Here is a 20,010-nt window from a genome sequence, read left to right as displayed (position 1 = left end):
ATCCCAAGTTTTCCTCGGCCTCTCTCTGATTCTATTTCTCATTCATTTTTAATATACATAGGTTTCTTCAATACCTATTTTTTTTTTATCTTTGATCGCTAAAAATACTGCATGATTATTTTTTGACATCTCCTCAAAGATGAAGAAGAATATGGAAGTCCGGGCATTTACGGGGCTGACGATCGTCATAGGCTGGTTTAAGTGATCACTGTACACACGTGTAACATTCACCAATTCTACTCATTATTGACAACCACACTACTCAAATTCTTGGAAGTTCTGTATATATGAACCAATTTAGAAACCTTGTTCTTGAATCCCTAGAACTTCACTAGAGACATCTATTGGTGAGATGTAAAAAATAATATAAAAATAACTCCTGTAATTGGAGATAATCCAGATTTTGTGAACAAGTATTTGGACACACTCAAAATGTTGTAAATTGCATGATTAATTGAATACCGAAAATGGATTAAACATTTAATGGATTGGTCCGAATGGAAAACAAAGGTTTCTATACCAGACCTGGGAATATAGCCGGAGCTTTCAGAGAATACCTACTTTGTAATATATGTAAATATACATATGCATGCTCTATACGAGTACATATTCACTATGTACGATGATTCGACAAGCTGTCTGTGAAACCGAAATCCAATTAGGCACGTTGGTTTCTTAAAATCTAGCATGCGATGTTTATTTTTAGTCAAAAGCTCTGTTTTGATTTCGCGAAAACGTCGATCAACATATTACTTTACACACTAACGAGCCAAGATATCGGATGACGCCAAATTCTTACATACAACTCGATATCTTTCATCTTACATTTTGTATCCAATACTTATTTTTAACGAATGTAAATAATTGCCATGCGCATTGGCAATCCAAATGAAATGGAAAATAAATAAAGATTTATATGAAGTTTATTTACTTACACATCTTACCACTATCCTATCGAAAAATGGGAGACGATGATAAAGATGTTTTAAGGAAAGAAAGTACGAAGTTGAAACGAAATAATAATTTGAAGAAAATCGAGTGAGAAAAATCTTAGAAATCATTTTTAAATTAAAAAGTACTAAATAAAATTGAGTGTTAATAAAATCGTTATTATCACAAACTTTTTATTGGATAAATATAATGTTATTTACAACAGGAAGGGACAAGGTAGAAATTGAATTAATTAATGTCCAGGGGTAATTATTTTATTGTAAAACCTTTATACTGTAAATTGTTATTGTATCTATTGTATGTATTGCATGTAATGTATATAATCTAATAATAAAAAAAAATATAATAAAAAAAGTGTATTAACATGTAAGTATTTCGGGTCAACACAGGCCATGACTAAAGAGTCGTAACACACATAGTAAAAAAATAAAAATGTATGTATCTTTGAAATAAATAAAATAAACTTTATTGTTGTATCCAGATCTGAGTTTCTCCACTTAGGACATTTTGATATCTCAACATAGATAAAGAAGAATATTGATGTCTGGGTATTTACAGGGCTTACGACCTATTATATGCTTGTTTAAGTCATCACTTTATACACATTTAACATTCAACATTATTCCCACTATTAACAACTACAATACTCAGTTTTTTGTAACTCATATACATATATCAACATATGAGATAAGTCATAAGTCACTACATCCAGTTCGCGGCAGTATGTATGGTTGATTTGAGTAAGGTTTTTATTTATCACAGACCCTTTTATTTTTATTTTTAAACGAATACAAGATCCTAATCGAATTATTTTACATACTGGATAGTACCTAAAATATGATTTGAAAAAATTGTGAAGCCTTTAATTAAAAAAAAGCATAAATAAAAAAGATAAATGCTTTGCGATTATTTAATAAACATTTCATTTTCATTCAACAAAAAGTATTATGGATGTCAGTTATGAGTATTACAGGTGATCATTTAGCCAGCCTGTGACAGGTCCTAAACCCTGTAAATTTCCAGATTACCATATTTTTTTCATCTATGCTAAGATTTAAAAATTATGTATTTAATTTAAAAATAATTTAAATAGAGAAAATAATAAAAAAGCCTAGTTTTCCCAATCGCAATATTTAACACGAGCCCAAATCCTACCCTTCCCTTTAATATGGGGCTATTTGTACAGGGCCGGTTTTGTGTTGAGGCTCCTCAAGGGCGATTTACACCCCTACAACCGCCGCTATTATACAATACTTCGAGCACACAATACACACTCACTCTAGTGCTTCATTGTATGCTACACAACAGCAAAAAATACAAAGAAAATACGCCGGGCTCTTGTACGATGGAAATACACGTTCGAATATATGGGTATGTAGTTATTACATTTGATGCCGCTTTTTTCAACGACAAATTCAATATATTAAAGCTCTTGTCGATAATAATACTAGTAAAAGTGCTAGAAACGCTGCCATATAGTTATATTCTCTTTTTTCTTCTTCTCCGGTTGGTTGCTGCTTGCATCCAGTTACTACCCCCCACTATGTCAGTTTCTACCCCCTCTTAAAATGGTCCAGCGACTCGGACCATCTCTTTTGGGATTTTCCGACGCCTCTTTTGTTCTCCCAAGGTCTCCATAGTAAAATTTATGGGGTCAATCCTGTGGGGTCCTGCCTGCAATTGTCTTGTTTAATTATTAAAGTAGGATTGTTATCATAACAAAATTCATCGTTCTATCATTCGATAGTCAGCTGACGCCATATTTTAAGTGTCGTTCATCAAAATGCGTTTGCGATGAATATGGGGATTTTGATATCGCTCACTCCTTTCAAGAACGTCATAAATCAAAAAACTAAATTTTTCAGGAGAACGTTTTTAAAATTGAAAAATATAATACAATGTATTAAAAATAAATATGAAGCCACTTACTGAACTTTTTACTATGCAACAGATTTTTTTAAGTAAAAACTGAAGGTTTTTTCTCCATTTGAAAAATATTTATTATATTTAAAAAAATAATTAAACAATACCTTTTCATTGAAATACAAAAACAACATTTTCTGCCCTGTAGCGGGTAAATATTAAGTTAAAAATATGCCTCTTTTGCTGGGATATAATACATTTTCTGGGCATTCCGAAAACATGCCCAACTCAAAATTCACGATTTTTTATTTATGACGTTCTTGAAAGGAGTGAGCGATATGTTCAACTCGAAATTGTCTGCGCTGAGATCATTAACATTGTAAGTCGACGTTGATATCGTGGTGTGTCCCTCGTTTCGTACAATTCGTAGTCATACATTAGAAAGTGACCAAGTGCATTTTTTACACAAAATTGATGATTGACTCTTCGATATCTTACTATTGCACTGAAAAAAATCACAAAGGATTTTAAACTTGGAAGTATAATACATCGACTTGTTAAAAATGACTAACTGGATTGATGTTTAGTTTTTTGCCAAGTAAAAGGTCAAGTTGGTCATTTTCTCCTGCACGACTACGAATTAGTCTTTGACTTGAGTTTTGATCTTTCCCCTTTTCTTTTCCTCCCTCTCGTCCCTCTTCCAACTATTTTTATAAATTTATAAATGTGGAAAGTTGTGATTGGAATTTATTCCCTTATTCAGTAATAATCGTATACGTTAACGACTTGATGTAACTGTTTTGTTAAATTCTCAAATAATATTAAACACATCAAGTGATCCCTAATGGCTTTCTATGTTCGGTGTACTGAAACTCCAAATATGTATTGCATTTCGTTCATTCATTTATCCATTTCCACTACTTATGTGGATCAAATTGACTCCAAAAACTACCTTCTGGCTCTCAGTCGAGTGCCAGCACCTTTGCATCCTCAAAGTCAGTTGCGCGTCCCGAAGTTCAGGCAAGAACTGTCTACGAATGTGCAACTGTGGTTGTCCTGGGTGGCGGGAACCTGATGCCTTGTAAAACAAAGAAACAAGCTTAATAAAGGCTTTTAGAAGATTTGGTTCGATCAGATATAAAAAAACATTAGATGGTTGGGTATGGCAGAAAAGTAATCTAATAAATAAATATAAATAATGAAACTATTGTAAATACAAACAAATGGATTTCAACGTATTTTTCTCAACATTACTTGTAAAAAATGGTTTATATTTGACTTATCGAGAACAAAGAATAATAAGTAAACCAATACAATAATCCAATACAATAATGGCTATTACTTGATACTGACAGAAACATCCTTGTATTGGGTGATTGCCAAAATTTTCTGTTGTATTTACTCCTAATCTGCGGAACACAAAGAATTTTCAACAATACTCTACGTTGGAAAGTACAACAGTGCTAGATACAGGTTGTTATTATTTATCATGTTGTATTTAATTAAAATTAATATATGAATGTGCTTTTGTTTTCCTTTGTTATCTAGGGATTATAAATTAATACGGGTGTTCTGAGAAAATTAGAATATAGCCGGTGTTTCCAGCTATTTGAGTGCCAACAATGACACCTACATAGTAGGTACATATATTAATAATCATGGATTAAAAATAAAACTCACCTCCATTTGCATTCCATTATCACCACGAACAAAAAAGGGTATATTTAAAAAAATCTATAAACAGCATAATATTGAAAAAAACATAAAAATCATTTTGTGACCTTAGAATTCGACAGGAGAGATAATATTGGGAGTAAACACATATTGTACGAAAAAATATTGATAAAAGTTGTCCCAGGATCATATCTAGTACTAATAAACGAAGTTTTTGACATACTCGTACTTAAAATATGTCTAGAAAAAAACTGGTACATTATACAAATAAGTATAATAATTCAAAATGCGTTTTTAGATGTTTTCTGATGGGTGATATATTTTTAATTGATTGAATTAAACGAGAAATTTAAGAGTTTGCGAAAACTAGTAAATTCGCTAATAGGATACATTAATGTAAAAAAAGCATACACTCTGTACAAAGTGATTACTTAAATCAACCAAATAATACAGATCGCAAGCTATATCAAACGCCAAGACTTCCAGTTTTCATTAAAAGAAAATTATATGCCTCTCTTGAGATACCTGTGAAAAAAAACTACGTGGAATATTAAGATAGTAACTCTATCTTATAAACTTACATAATTTTTATACCTTTTTATGTTTTTTTAAAACTAAAATATTTACTTTATTATTATTTACAAAAATATTTCAAATTCATACTATTTCTGTGAGTCTAAACGGTTTATTACTAAAAATAGGTATCAAATTATGGTAGAGAGGGTTTGAACCGAGAAACTCTGATTCGAGAGTCCGCGATACTAACCACGGGACCACAATCCGATACTTTTTTGTTGGTTTTTGCATAAACATACTCGTATATTTGCATACGTGTATAAATGGAGCTTCGTTTAAAAAAAAGGTCATTAGTTCTAGTTTTTAGACACATACTCGTAAATTACCAAAAATACGAACGTTGGACCAGTTAATTTTTATATATCTATATTTATCAATATTTATATTAAAGTGATTTTAAAACAAAGTAATATTTTAATTATAAAAGGGAAAATCAGAAAATTATGGCTTAAAATATAAATTATTAATATATTATCTATATTTGTTAAATTACATATAAAACTCAACACACGACTCATTACTAGGGATAAATCGTTCTTATTGATTGGACATCGATATCTGAGGAGACTAGTCAAGGGGGCGACTCTTTCTCATCACAATCAGAATCTAATTGCGTCGGTGGTAAGGGATGGGGGCTGGGGTGGTCGGACGGGGTCCTGGGCGCCGGCAGGAGGTCGCGGGGGGCGTCGCGACGCGCCTGCGCCGCGGCGTCCTCGTCAGTCACCGGCCAGCGTCGTACCCACCCGCACGTCGGTCGTCCCGGCGACACCGTTACACACACCTACCTTCGAGTTGCATTAAAAAAACACTCTAGCGAACATCCTTCAATAGTGAAAACAACGTGTCATAAAAAACATTAGTTCAAGTTTGTTTACTGAAAAAAATATTAAAATTAAACTGAATTTTTAAGTGTGTTTTGCAACGTGTTTGGAAAGAATCCTCAATAAAAGGGGGAGTAATCTCAAATACGTAAAGTTTATTTCGTAGGGGAGTTATTTGACAAGTTTTGAGTGTATGTATACTCGTAAATGCTGAGATATTGGAATATATACGTATTAAACCGTATGAATAATATAAGTATGATTATTTCAAAGTTTACGAACTTTAGCACGCTTCTGTGACATTGCCAAGTAATACTTTAATGCAAAGATTACTTTAAAAAAAGTCATTTCTTAAGGAAACTAACTTAGTTTAAGCGGTCTTTAAAAAGTGTACACAGTTATTTATATATTTAAGGTGAATAAAGTTATTGCCTAAAGTTAAGTACAAATTAATTAAAAGTTAAGTGTGATGTGCTACCGTTTAAGACTCCGCGTTTGTAACCGTTGGTCAAACTAACAACTTAATATTAAGGGCTGAAGGTAAGAACTAATTTAATTAAAGCGCTCATTAGACGTTAGTTCCGCAGAGTAGAACTAACTAATAAGTTACTTTTAAAAGTTTTCGTAATTAAAAACTGTAACAACAATAAATGTGAGACATTAAATACTCCTGTATCAAAAGTAAATTATTCGCAATTAACGTAAGTAAAAACATACGAAATAACACAAGTTTTATCTGAGAAATGTTTGAAGCAATTAATGATTCTACGATGAGATATATTTATATTTGGCTGTAAATACATCTTTTGTCGAGTATTTTTTTTTTAAATTAGGTAATTAATTTTGAGCCTTCATCATAATAAATGATATTTTAATTAATATATTAATACAACAAATAAAACGTCATATGAATTTCATGAATATATATTTTTATCCGTTTTTATTTAAAAAAAATTGAAATCTGATTATCTCCAAATTCTAAAACACTCATTACAGGGCTGATTTTTATTTTGTATTTTTTATTTATTATCTAATTTCAAAAAAATCCTTGAGCGACTATCAAGTCATATTCTTTGTAAATGGCGAATATTGTGATAAAAAAATGTCGCTCCAATTTAAAAATGATTTTTTATATAAATTAAAAAAAAACTATCACACCGCTTTTCCGCAGGAGTAGGCAGAGATAATAAAATGCCAATTAAGTGTCTTTGCAAATAATCTTCGCTTCTTCCACATACATGCATCTTCTCGTCCGCATTATTCTCCTCGTTTCCTGACTTGAGAGCTTTCAAGCATTTTAAATGGTCGGTTATACCAAATTTTCCTCTGTTTCTATTTCCAACTACGATCGCCTAATAAATATGTTTGACTGTTATTCCTTCACCCATACTTTTCACATGCCCAAACCTTTTAAACACACCTGCCTTATTTGATCGATAATGCTTATTTTCGCCTTGAATTGTTTCTATTTTTTGCATTTTATGTAAAAGTAAACCAAATATTGTTGTTCCTGATATTTGTAATTATTATTTTTACATCTCATCAAAGATGAAGAAGAATATGAAAGTCTGGGCATTTACAGGGCTGACGAGCGTCATAGGCTGGTTTAAGTGATCACTTTACACAGTGTAACTTTCACCAATTCCACCCATTATTGACAACCATACTTCTCAAATTCTTGGAAGTTCTATATATATGAACCAATTAAGAAATCTTGTTCTTGAATCACTAGAACTTCACTATCTTATCTATTCAGACATGTATTGGTAAGATGAAAAGAAGCTTTTTTATTGAACAGAAACTCCTATATTAGTATATGAGGTCCGAATCCTGGATTATAATTACATACATGAGAAACGCCAGAAAATATCATTTTCATTTTTAATATTTTAGCTTATAATTTAAACAGTTAATTTACTTATAACATTTTTAGTGTGTCCAAATACTTGTTCACAAATCAAATATAATTGAAGATATTCTATATTTGTGATCAAGTATTTGGACTTTGTAATTAAGTTGTAATCGATAGTTTTACCCGATGAATTTGACTGAATGATTATGATTCTCTAGAAGCAACATAAGTATTGAATATGATGTACCCTACTTCTTCATGTAAACTATCCCAATAAAGTTAGTCGTTTTAATTGGATAAACGTTAAGGATACTTACGTGAACAAGATAAATACGCGGGTACTTTACTATAAGTGGCTTCAGTTTGTGGAGGCGTGGTGACATCTAATAAAATTGACAAACCCGTTTTTATTGCGTTAGGGTGATTACTTATCAAAGGCGGCCAGTTCTTATTCAATTACTGCTAACAATTGGTTTGCTAAAAACAGCGTTTGAGTTAAATGTGTATACTTTCCACATACATCCATGCGTATTCATAGCATTGTTTTATATCATATATTTCTATTAAGACCCGATATAATTTTCTCTTAACCAAGGTATCATTCGACGTAATTTTTGTTGTTGTTGTTGCTGAAAACACCGTTTTTGTATTGAAAAAATAAGTTTTTCTTCGTAAAAAAATATATAACACTCGAGATCTCGGCCTTAATTGAGTCGGCAGTCAGGTAATATTTATCCACTTCTTATTTTAAAGTTTAGTTAGTAATTACTACATTTTATTCAAATATATTGTGGCACGAGTTTCGATGCATTCGGTATAATTATTGAGTATTGTTATTTGGGAACATAATTTTTTTGTTGTTGTTGAAAAAAGAAGCTTGAGGCGAATTCTGGGTATATGTTGATATGTCTTTGTCAGGAACGAGGATGGGAGGAGAAGAACGTAGCAGACCCGCATATCTGAAATCTTTAAAAGAAAAAAACACAGATATGTCTGGGTCACATGGACAAATAGATTTGGCTACCAGACTACTAATCTTACTGTCACCATAACACATATGTATGTACACAAGCACTATCTGTCCACTACATTAAAAAACCTGCACAATAAAGAAACATGTATTACTATTAGACTATGGTAAATTAGAAAATATTGCAATAAGGTGATCATTGTACATCTAAATAACAAAAAAATCCTCTTTAATGTATTCTAACCAGCAATCGGGTTTACTGACATTACGGGACTGGCGTCATCCACATCTTTACTTCCTGGCTCAATCCCAACTTATCGTCTTAGAAGACTGTTGGGGTCAGCTCTCTTTGTTATCAGGTTGTAGGTCCTTCTATCATGGACAACTTCACCTACGCCTTCGAATCATTTTATCTTTCTGTAGCATCCATGAATTGTTTGGTCCATAACACACACACGAATATATATAAATATAAATATATTGTATATATCTATATATATATATATATATATATATATATATATATATATATATATATATATATATATATATATATATATATATATATATATATACACATATAAGGTAGGAATGAGTAAAAAATTTAAACTAAAGTGATTGTTTGAAATGTCATCATTGATATTCAATTTTTATGTTAATTAAACGTAATTCGCCCACAATAAAAATGAACGCAAGTATCTCGTGAATGAAATGTATTCAGAAATTAATTAAATTCGAAAACCGTTTGTACTCGTAGATACAAACATCATTGGCTCGCTAATTTCATTTGTGTTTTAAAAGTGAGTCATGAATTTAATTTGGGAAAAATTGAAAAGAGTTTTAAAGTCAAATTGTATTATTTGAATAACACGTTGTGTTTCAAATGTGTTATTCTTTGCATTATGTAACTTCACAAATTGTAAACCAATGCATTCTACTAATTTAAAAACGATATTAGTATATAACTACTCACCGAGATTTTTATGACTACCGGCTTAGAGACGTACCCGTCTCTTCGTCAGGACAATACTACCACAACATGCAAACAATACTACCCTTCACTACCATAGCACTGTTTACACACTTAGAACTACACAAAATGTTCAACACATGCGAAAAAAATTATATGACAAAAAATGTAAAAATGACTAACCACAAAGTAAATGCTTTAAATATAAATAATATTGAAATTATGAAAACCATACATTATTATCAGAATATTGCGATAAAAACGTGACTAGTTACTGGCAGTGGATAGTTACTGGCAGAGGCTTATATCTCTGCAGTTTACCCTATACCAAATAATTTTTAATTACTGTGTATGTTATAAAGCTTTATGTATTAGTTGCATTGGGATTAATTTTCACTCAATGTTTTAGTTGTTTCAACAGATATAGTAATAATTCAATATTTGCATATCTAAAATTCAAATAAGCTGTATTTCAGCCATGAAATCATGGTCTATTGATAGCCAATTATATTGAAATTAGTTATATATCTGTTTTATTCAGAATTATAGATTGGGATAGAAAATCGTTTTGTTTTAAACTTTGTTTTGAAATATAACATATGTATTATACATCATATCAACAACAGCATCTATGGTTTTTAAATTTAAGAAGTTGGAGGTCTGAACAAACCCGGGTCTACCAACTGGCATTTGGCCGGCTTTAGTGATCACTTTTATACACTCGTGTAATATTCACCATTCTAGATGTTCAATAATGGACATAATGGCGTACAAAATACAAGTGTATAAAGTGATCCTAAGTGACTAGCTAAAGAGCCAGCCAAATGCCTGGTCATAAGTCCAGTGATGCTCAATCTTCCATTTTCTTTCATAAAAAACAATAGATATTTCGTTTCAAGTTTAGATACCTAAAATAAACATGTATATACTGATATATCATCCATAGAGGAAAGTTATTCAGTGTCTAAGTAAATTTTATATTAAAAGTAGAAACAAACTGCAATGAAATGTATCCTGTTGAAAACATATTTAAAAAAAATTATTTTCGCAAATATTTGATATTTTCGGAGAGAAAAACTTTTAAAATTTTTTTTCGAATGATGGGTAAAAATAACAAAAGGTTGAATAAATAATGATCAAATCAATAGCAAAAACCATTTGTCGACATTGATATTTTTTTGTTTTAATTTACTGCATAAATACACTGGAAAATATACACATTATTATAGATAAGGGTGCGATAGAAGTATGAAAAAAATACAATCATATTTGAGTGTTCGAAAATATCGGATGTTATAGAGAAAAACAGAACAAATCATTTAAAATAAATGAAAAGTAGTTAGAATAAAATAAAGTATTAATTTAAGAATACACAGATTTTTTTCTTTTCAATAAACATCGGTTCATAAATCAGAAAGTCTCACGCATTCGGTTGAACATTATGACGGATCAATAAAAGCAAAGAACCCATAAACTTTATTAGTCAGAATAAATAAAAACGAATGCGATTCATTTAGTATTTTATTGCGTAGTTTTGTAATAATAAAAATGCCCTTAAGAACACGAATCGAATGTAGTATACCGTTTTAGTACTTAATATGCAAAGGGAGAATAAACTATATCATATACCAAAGAGTCGTTAAGGATGAGTAATGGTTGTTTGGCAACTATAGTTTGTTTAGTCGATTAATGTAAAGATAAAAGTGAATTTTACCAAATTTACAGGGTCGGTTATTAAGGGTTTTTCAGAATATTCTTCCGTGACTGACATGCACTATTACAGGAGCCGAAGTCTTGCTTATTCATAATTTATTTATTTAAACTTCTTATACAGACTATGTATAATATATACATTGGTATGTTATCGCTAAGAAGCAATATTTTCCAACCAACTAACCAACAATATACAAGCGATACTGTTCAAAAGTTTGAGGATAATTTCAACATTTTATATTATTAGAAATGTACGAATTGATGAAAACAGGAATGGCAAATGGAATATTAAGGGGTGAGATGTTGAGGGAGGAAAAATAGAGAAAATCAAAGAATAATGAAATGATGGATAGGGTTCCAATGATATGTAGATAGTTATGTTTAAGGCGTTTCGTGAAAGTCATGGTCAAATTAAAATGTTGTATTTTTCATATGGAGATGTAATTTATTCCATATTCTAGCTGTATTATAAACGTATCACATTATTCTTGAGGAATGAAAAGTATTTCTTTCTGAGAGAACGAAATGATAGACTATGATCTGAAATGTACATGAAGTTATCAATAAGATGTAAAGGTGTATTAGGGTTGTGAAGAATATTATGAAGTAGAGAGTGAGATTAAAAGGTAATCCTTTGATAAAAATGAAACCATTATAGCTTAGTGTGAAAAAGTGATGTATAATCATATATTTTAAGATAAAAAACAATTAATCTACAAATCAACAAATAATCTACATATGAAAACAACTTCTATTATAATTTTAAATATCGCTCACTCCTTTCAAGAACGTCATAAATCAAAAATCGTCAATTTTCAGTTGTCCATGTTTTCGGAATGCCTAGAAAATGTCCTATATCCCAGAAAAAGAGGCATTTTTTTAAACATAATATTTACCCGCTACAGGGCAGAAAGTGTTGTTTATGCATTTTAAAGACAAGGTATTGTTTAATTGTTTTTTTTAAATAATTTAAATATTTTTCAAATGGAGAAAAAACCTTCAAATTTTACCTAAAAAGATCTGCTGCACACTAAAAATTTCAATAACTGGCTTGATATTATATTTATTTTTAAAACATTGTATTATATTTTTAAACTTTAAAAACGTTCTCCTGAAAAATCAAGTTTTTTTTTATTTATGACGTTCTTGAAAGGATTGAGCCATATCTTTAGAATTACTAAGGTTATTTTTAGTGTTGAGCTTTCATCTACGCGATTCATAACATCAAGTACATAATATGCAAATTAGATTATAAGGTAAATAAAATTTTAGAAGACAGAATGTCAAATAATGTATCATGTCATTTAGAGAGTAGTAAATAGAAATAAATTGATAAAATAAATGGAACTGAAGAAATATTTCGGTAGTATATTATAGAAATGAACACATGTCGACAGGTCTTAGATCAAATCAGGTTTGATACATAGGAGAGTTTGACCCGGGAATAATATGAGAAGCGTAGGACTGTCTACATATAATCGACAATCAAGATAACACAGCATTGATTCTATGCACTGTCCTATGCACCAATGAGAGCGGAGAAAGGTAGAAGAAGAAGAAGAAGAAGGAGAAGATAACAAGTTGAATGAAAAGTATAAATATGAAATATATATGTTTATCTTTTAAAAAAATAACTGAAACATTTATTTTATTTGTAATAGTTTTCACTGGAATGCTCAGGAAAACGGATTTTGATGGAATTTGAGTTATTGAAGTAATATTTTTAGACGTTATAAATATTTGAAGTCGTAAAAAAAAATCCTCGTCAAATAAAAAGCCTGTTTTCAAAAGATTGGTTGTTATTGGAATTTTAATATCGTCGGAATTTGTTAAATCGATAGGGTTGATTGACGACCGGCGACGAATATTTGCTGACGGAGATAATTCGTTCGGACTTAAATATTTCCTTGTAAATATAAAGGCGGGCCTGAATTATAAGTAGGTACCGTCGAAACCCCTCGATTAATTGCGCCCCTGGTATTCGTGAATGGGTTCTTTCATTACATTATTTAACGTGAATCTCTTCCTTCAAAATAAATATATATTTAATAAATCTTAGGATGATATAACGAAAGCAAATTATGACGGTCTTAAGCTGAAAAGATTGACGTACTTATTACTTATTTTTTGCAAACGAATTGCAAAAAAAAATGTGTTTTTGAATAAAATTGGAAGGTTTATATATTAAATGTTAAAATCAAACACTGATTTTCGCAATTTTTTAACCAAACTAAATTGTATTTTTTTGTTAAAAAACACTTAAAATAGATATAATCAAATTAAATTTGTTAGAATAGTTTCGCCTTGTTATGGCATTTTCAAGCAATATTTTTCGACGAGACATACGTTCGAAAATGCCATAACAAGACAAAATAATTGTCACAAATTTATTTTGTGTTTTTTTTTAATCAATTAAATACAATGGAGTAGATTCAAAAAATAAGGTTTTGATTTTAACATAAACATTAAATATTAATAAATTATAATATTTATATATTAATAAATTAAAATGGATCTCTACAAATAAATCGCCAAATCTATAAATAAAAATTGAAAGGCGTGAAAAATAAAAATATTTCACATTTTGATGTTAAAACTACTTATTTTAATTTAATTTACATATAATAATACACTTAATACATTAACATATGCATCTATGAGGGATTGTGTTGTTTCGTTATTAATAGTACCTAATATTCATCCTCCATTTCCTTCCCGATATAACAGTAATGTCCCCCACTCTGAGCTGCTTCACTTATAGGATCAGTATCAAATCAGCTATTTTATATTCCACTCTTAGAGTCTAGAACCTAGATCACATCACTGACCACCTTTCTTTCATGTACACATTTTTATCAGCTAAGGCAAATTAAGAGCATTCGCAAGAATCTGTCAGTTGATGCTGCCCAGCAATTGATACATGCATTTATAGTATTTACAATCGATTATTGTAACAGTATATACACGGGTCTTCTAAACCATAAAATGACTCCACCGCAATCAGTGTTGAACGCTGCAGGGAGACTGATTTTTAAATTTACTAAATTCAGTCACATCACCCTACTACTTCACTAACTGCACTGGTTACGCTTTTCCGAAAATATAGAGTATAAACTCTGCCTACTAATAATCATAATAGGGCTCCAGAATATCTAAAAGAGCTATGTATTCCAGACGAATTGGTAGATAGACGTCTCAAGCTTAGATCGGTTACAACAACTGCTATGGGCAAAGTGATTTTACCAGCTCGCAATCAGTGGACTAAATTTGTGCGAGCGTGTCGTTGCTGTTACTGGACGATGGCATGTAATGCTCTTCCACCGATGGTTAGAAATAGTGAGAGTGAGATGATCTTTAGAAAATTACTATAAAGGTATTTGTTTGCTAGATCACTTTCTTTTTCCCCATTTAAAGCACAGTGAAGTGTCCCTGAGAAAGTAGTTTACGAAAATGGCCCTATATAAATTATTATTCATGCAATTAACGATCAAATTAAGGCCGCTTCAATACGATACTGTGATCTTAATTGGTACTTTTGGGTGTGCATAAACATTTTTACATTTATATTCTTATGTAAGTAGACAGCTACGTGAATATGTTATATTGAGTTAAATAAGAATGTAGAAAACAAAAGAGAAGAGATGAGGCGACGTGAAGATAATGTTGAAACGAGCGTGTACTGAGAATAATGGAATGTAGGAATATTATGGAATAAGCCTGATACTTATATATATTACATACGGTTGTAAAATCATAATAAAAAATATGAAGAAAAAAAACAGTACGAGATGGAATGGAATATACAATAAGAGTACTTGAAATAGAGCAATACCAAGGTTTTTCACGGAGAGAATAAAACATTTCATAACAAAAAAGGGAAATACTTTTAATATAATATTAAAAATTAAATATGGAAAGGCTACCATGGTTGTAAGTACAGTAATAAGTTCAGGAAGTTCTTGGAAATTTGATGTTTCTGTTCTTTTAGAAATTGAAAAATATTTTCATCCTAAATAATTAGTTTAGAATTTACAAAGAAATTTTAGATCACTCTTTTGTAAGAATTAATTAAAATATTCACTCGAGCTAGACAATTTAAAATAATTATTTTATTTAGTTAACAGTACTCAAATAATAAATTGAGCCCCTGAGGATCATATGTCAAGACATGCTATATGTCTCAACAGAAACGAAGTATTAAAAATAATAATAATAATAATAAAATAACTTATAAAAACAAGTGATAATTTTTTCCCATTATCTGAGTTGAGATATTTTTAATTTCAATAATTGATTTGGTAGTCACTTTTTGGTGATATTTATCCATTTTTAATTTTAGTTTCAATTGGTAAATATCACAATTTAGTGGTATTTACCAAGTCCTACCTAAATTGAGTTATTTTTAAAATATATTTTTATCTTTTAGGAGACCACTGAAGTATGATTTTAATATGTTTACTTTAAATTTGTTTAAATAATTTGTAATAATAGAAAAAAGGTTTTCCTAATTTTGTTCAATTCAAAAGTTCGCCTGTAGATATGTAAAAAAATTTAAAGTTAACACATTTCTTAATTGTAAAAGCTAACGATAGTATAATGAATTTAGATTCATATCATAAACGTAAAATGAATTTGGCCAATTTTGATCTGTACCGAGTCATATCGATATTTTTTCGTCGGTGATTGGTACACATTTCCTGACGGATCACAGTGAGCCAATATGAAAATTGATGATTTTCTTTTCATCCGATTAACTGGCTAATGAATGCTGGCTAGCTCGTAACGCGTCGATTTGGAAAAGCTACCGAGGACCGAGGCGTCCGGCTGCGTATTGGGAGAGTCGTAATGCCCGCTTTGCCTGAGAAGGGTCGGCACGTTCCCGCCATTCCGTTCATTAACAGCTGACGAATAAAAGGCAGTACGTGATATATACGTATCTACACGCTTCCGTCGGTCATGCCTTTATCGGCGTCGGTTTAACGATGGAATTGGTTAGGGGTGGTCGCAAACATACGACGTTGCCGCACACTGAGGAATCAGTTTTCTAAAAAAGGATACCGACACGTTTTTTATGTTTATTTCCGGATGTTTCGTTTATTTAGCACAGACGTGAACCTAGATTGTGATATATAAAACACCCAACATATTCCTTGCGGAAGCTATTTTCTTATAAAACCAATAATGTGCTTTTTAAAAAAAAAGTTTTTGAGTGAATCAGTATATATTTGTTGCATATAGTAAAGCTAGATAAATCTAAATAATTGAATACATGAAATTAAAATGACCGATGTTGTAAATGTAATACCAATATTCACAAATGTAATGTTCAATTGTTTTATTACGAGTTTTCAATTTTTCAAACCTTGAGGTAAAGTGTGTATAAGGTAAAGTAAATATATGGTATATATATATGTATATATATATATATATATATATATATATATATATATATATATATATATATATATATATATATATATATATATATATATATATATATATATATATATATATATATATATATATATATATATATATATATATATATATATATATATATATATATATATATATATATATATATATATATATATATATATATATATATATATATATATATATATAAATATTTATATATTTTATTTTATTTATTTATAGATATATTAATCTTTCGACTAAACCTTTAGGTTAATCTTTATGTTGATAATGATTATTTTTATTACAACATTTTGTAATACATTTCTACTATCCAAGTTTCATATTTTGTTCCTCTTAATAAGCAGAAGTATACAAAAAGAAAGATCGAAGGTCTATTAGTTTTCCCTTGTGTGCCATTCTTAACTAATTCTTTCAAATGGGACATCACGAGCCTTGTACTTGTCGTAATGTGCCAAAAACTAGATAGAACCTTTCCATCAAGTCAGCAAAGCCCCGAGTCACAGGCATAAGAAGGGTGACTTAAATCAATAAGAGACTAAATGGTCAGGGTGTTATCTCTCGTATTTTTCTATCTAGAGGTCCAATTTTGTACGACTTTTGTTAAAAGCAGCCGAATTGAATTCGGCCGAATGGGTCTCTTACGCTCTGAAATATCGTTGTTACTTAGAAGGCCGAATTCATTTGCGTCAAGTACTAACCTCCCTTAGAAAAACAACATTATTGATCGAACTACTTGTGGAATCAACATGTTTATTATGTATTCTTAGTAGTTATCATGACTACGTATGGGTTTTTGTTAAAGTTTTGCTCTGACTTAATAAAAAAAATCTTTGGCCTTTGGTGTCAATGCCAACTAAATCAATTTTCCATTTTTATCACTAATCTTGTTAGATTTTAATTTAAAATTTGACTAAATCCTTTAATTATTTTACTAATTTATTCCATCATGAATTATTTACAATCATTTTATTCCACCGGTTTTCCGTTTACGATGGCATATTTTACAATATAAAGATATTTTTTGGTATCTCAATAAAGATAAAAAGCCGAAAGCATTTGCAGGGCTCACGACTTGTCATTTTATGTTTTGAATAATAACTTTATATATTGTGTAACTTTCGCCATACGATTGACAACTACACCACTCAAATTTATGAAGTTATATATATGCTTCAATCGAAAACATTCGGCACCATCCATGATATTTAGTAAGTTTTAATTCGACCTTCTTGAAAAGTATGGTAGATTTTTCCTAAATTATTTTTATGTATTAGTAGACGCCTGTAAATATCATTAAATTTTTTATAAAACTTTTATTTTGATCACAATATTGATTCACAATATTTTTAGCGTGTCCAAATTTTATATTATTAATTGTTGTGGCATTAACTTTGTGGTTATACATGATCAAATCATAAACAAAACTTATTTTTTACGACATGATTATTATATCGATACGACTAGTTTTGGAAGCTACAATATAATACTTTTATGGTAAAGAACATGTGTTTTTATTTATAATACTGTCCAAATATTCATACAAATTTGTAAACCAAAATAAAAAAAAAAATTAAATTAAAGCTTAAGTCATTTTGAAAAATATTTGGTTGGATAAGAGCGGGTTAAAACATGATCGGAGCTAGAACAACGCCAGGGCCAGTCAGTAGGTAGTATAAATCTTGTTTCGTTCGTATTCAGTATTATAACGATCGCTTTATTAATAAAGGAGGAATAATTTATATCTATATGCTATTAACAAATTACATTGAACCCAACTAATTATACAGAGAGTCATTTAGTAAAGAAATTTACAAACTTTGATATTACGTGTTTGATTAATGTTTTCGTTAAATTGTGACTCGAATTTAAAGTCTTCGAATCTCTCAGTTACTTAAGTAAGTACTGCAATGTCGTAATTATACGAATCTCTCTCCAGCCGCGCCTTGGAAGGAATCCAAGCGAATTCAGCTGTCAAATTGTAGGATTACTTTAAATCAAGTAATTCGTTCAAGAAGAGATTCATCTTTTGATTTCGAGAACTCGTCTCGAGAACAAATAAAAGCTCGCGTAAAATAAGAAGCAAGTAATATCGCGCCACCGACGGAAATAGCACCGCCCAATTATAAGTTGCGAGTTCCTTGCATCGCACACCGCACCGATTAACTCGGAGCGTTTTGTAAAGTGCCTTTGCGGTTAATTAGGTATAATTGTTCCGAGTTCGAGACTGGTTTAGAGTTAATTTCAGCTATCCAAACGAAAATTTGCATGTTATAAACTATTGCTACAAGTATTTACGTTGCGCCGCTGTAAAATTTAGGAACTATTCGCCAACTGAAATCAAATACACGGTTTTAAGAATCAAACACTTGTGTACCACTAATTGAGTTTTATTTCGCACGACTAGTTTCGAAAATTACAGATGTTTTCATAGACATGTGATCACAAAAACAATCATGTGTAGATTGGTGAATGTTGATGAACCAGTCGAAAGCACTGTAAATACCCAGACTTGTAAATGCATACTATGTTGGAAGGTCAATGCAATCAAGTCATTTGTTTTTAAATCTTTGTTCTTATTTTTTCATTAAAGAAGATTAAGAATTGTGTATAAACTAACTTTATCTTTGAAAATTATAGTGCTATCAAAATATGAACAATTTAAAGCTAATTTCTTGAAATATTTCCTTCTCACTATTCGTGCCACTAACATTTTAATCATCCTAAATTGATGTCAAACTGGCAAGTTGTGACAGTTTTGAAATTTTATTTACCAATTAAAAGTGTCTTGGTATACTGCCAAACAAAGCACAAAGCTAATGTGCGTGTTCGATTTAATAATTAAAATAAAGTTATACCCTTTAAATATTTTATTCTTTACTGTTTGCGAATTATAAGTAACACTACTTCTGTAAATATATCTAAAACTCATAACATATACAGTAATTTTTACAAATATTTGTACAATACTAACTATTTCCTATAATTTTCCTTTGTATTTTCTAGCAATTTAATCACTTACCGCCTGTTACTGAAATTTCATTTGGGGTAACATTACTTTATTCATTTTTGTGATATTTTTTTCTTCTATGAATGTAACTGATAAGATTTTAATTTGTTAACTGACCTTTTGTAAAAACTAATCATTTTTAGAATCTGAATCCAATAGGACTCTATTATGGAA

The 20,010-nt window shown here is 30.2% G+C and overlaps 1 protein-coding gene across 1 annotated transcript in view; it reads left to right on the top strand.

Annotated features, from left to right (window-relative positions):
* Positions 1–5,782: 5,782 nt before the first annotated feature.
* Positions 5,783–20,010, top strand: part of kek2 (leucine-rich repeat, immunoglobulin-like domain-containing kekkon 2 protein) — a 253,114-nt gene continuing 238,886 nt past the window's right edge. Inside the window, exon 1 of the mRNA XM_088267920.1 lies at positions 5,783–6,425. The gene's annotated coding sequence lies outside the window, so the exon portion shown is untranslated. The remainder of the gene's footprint in view (positions 6,426–20,010) is intronic.

The sequence above is a fragment of the Brachycentrus maculatus genome, unplaced genomic scaffold, assembly GCF_059751285.1.
Source record: "Brachycentrus maculatus isolate JH-2025_06_01 unplaced genomic scaffold, ASM5975128v1 h1tg000309l, whole genome shotgun sequence".
NCBI lineage: Eukaryota > Metazoa > Arthropoda > Insecta > Trichoptera > Brachycentridae > Brachycentrus > Brachycentrus maculatus.
Note: the sequence above shows the minus strand (reverse complement) of the source record. Positions and strands in the feature narration are given on the sequence as shown.